Raw genomic sequence first — 2,108 nt, forward strand, 5'->3', positions numbered from 1 at the left:
CAGCACCCGGCCCATATACCTCCAAATCCTTCCTATTCATATATCCATCCAAACGCCACTTAAATGTTGCATTTGTACCAGCCTCTGCCACTTTCTCTGGCAGCTCATTCCATGCACGCACTACCCTCTGCGTGAAAATGTTGCCGCTTAGGTCTCTTTTATATCTTTCCCCTCTCACCCTAAATCTATGCCCTCTAGTTCTTGACTCCCCGACCCCAGGGAAAAGACTTTGCCTATTTATCCTATCCATGCCCCTCATAATTTTGTAAACCTCCATAAAGTCACCCTTCAGCCTCCGACGTTGCAGAGAAAACAGCCCCAGCCTGTTCAATGTCAACTATACTTCACTCTGAGCAAGACTCAGCTGGTTCAAGAGGTAGAGCGGGGGGTGGGGTGGAAGCGCGCTTGCTGTCTGGCTCGTTGGTCTAGGGGTATGATTCTCGCTTTGGGTCTTCGTCGACGTAGATTTGCGAGAGGTCCCGGGTTCAAATCCCGGACGAGCCCGCGGTTTATGCCTTGTGCAAAAGTGCCTCTTCCATTTTCTCAAAAAGCACCTTCGTTAAACGAGGTTGGGCTCCCTGGCGTACCAATGGGACAGAAAGCAGCGAAGTGAAATGATTGGAGATAGCGTTGAATAGGTTGACGTGAGTGTTGCGGTGTTTGAGGGATGTCAGCGATGAGGGTGGGTTGGAAATTTGGGACAGCTCTCTTCGGAGAACAGAAGTTTGAAATCTGGCCCGATTGAAGCTTTCCAAGTTACGCGAAGTCGAGACAGAGAAAGTAATGTAGTCAAAATGCTCCCACGCCTGAAAGGATCGGCAACGATTCGGCGGAGATTTAAAGTCATGAGGAAAAGAACCAAAAGTGACATTAGGAAGAATGCTTTCGTACAGGGAGTGGTTGGGGTCAGTAAATTCCTAACTGACACTGACAAAGAGGCAGATTCATGAGACGCAAACGGGAATCCGGTGGTCATGTTTAAAGTCACAATGTGCAGAATTACATGGAGAAGGCAAGAGAATGATACGAATAGCGACCCACGTTTACTTCCTGTGTCGACCCAGCAGAGCGAAGGTGGGCCGCATGGCGTCTCTTCAGAGTGAAATCTCAGTTCGACCAACAGAATGTGGGAAGTTAGAAAAAGTTTATATTTACACAGCCTCCATACGTCTGCGCAACACCATATAAGACGACAGCAGTGGAGATCTTTGACAACAGTCTCGTCAGACGAAAGGCTGAAGGGACCTGTGGAAAACGGCGCTGTGCGTAAGAGCGGGGTGGCGCAGCGAGAGCGTGCGGGGCCCATAACCCAGAGGTCGATGGATCGAAGCCATCCTCTGCTATTGTTCAGTGTCTCCTTGTTCAGGGACTCTGTTCGGCATCTTGCCTTTCAAAAGACTTCCTGAGTGTCTAAATGCCCCGTATCATACCTATAGAGTCGCGAAACTCACACCGTTCAAAGGACGGGCTTTTGGAGGTCTGAGTGGTCTTCTCCTGTTCTTCGTTGGTTTCCTATGAACTGAACCGCTAAACCCACTTCTCTGAGATGCCAGTAAGCTGATAAAGTTGAAACGCATACCTTGTGGTTTCGTGCCTTCCCTGCCGTAATTCGCCACGCTGGTTCGGACGTGAATGACAAGACGATCAGCATGTCAGAAACTGTATCACCACTCAGACACAGTCCCTTTGTATTTCACTCATTGTGAATCACCTCAGAAAGAGACAAGTGGCAGAGAGTCGCCGTGGACACGATGGGCTGCACCGCCTCTGTCGGTGGGAGAACGATGGTACGTGTCTAATGTTGTCCCGCTGCCTGTCTATAGGACAGAGAGGCTGAGGGAGCGACAATGGTTCATTTAACCGTCCCTTCCGTGTTGGACTGCCTGCAGTCCCGCAGCTCAGGGCTGTGGGGATGACTCTCAGTGAGTGAAGGTTTCACTCGGACTCTCTTCATCTTTGACACTTGGGCTCAGATGTTAACTGCTGCGCGGTCGCAGCGATGAATGCGATGCCCACTTTGCTAGAGATTTTCTGTAAGATTGCTGCGTGAAGACGATTTCTGAACACCAAGCAGGGGCTGCACAACAATGTACTCATATGAATCTACT

The 2,108-nt window shown here is 49.9% G+C and overlaps 1 non-coding gene across 1 annotated transcript; it reads left to right on the plus strand.

Moving 5' to 3' along the window:
- The first annotated feature begins 414 nt into the window (after positions 1-414).
- On the plus strand, positions 415-504 carry trnap-ugg. Its single transcript is given in 2 exon segments — positions 415-450; positions 469-504. It is a non-coding gene; the product is annotated as a tRNA-Pro (tRNA).
- Positions 505-2,108: the final 1,604 nt, after the last annotated feature.

This window comes from Chiloscyllium plagiosum, unplaced genomic scaffold, assembly GCF_004010195.1.
Source record: "Chiloscyllium plagiosum isolate BGI_BamShark_2017 unplaced genomic scaffold, ASM401019v2 scaf_31330, whole genome shotgun sequence".
Lineage (NCBI taxonomy): Eukaryota > Metazoa > Chordata > Chondrichthyes > Orectolobiformes > Hemiscylliidae > Chiloscyllium > Chiloscyllium plagiosum.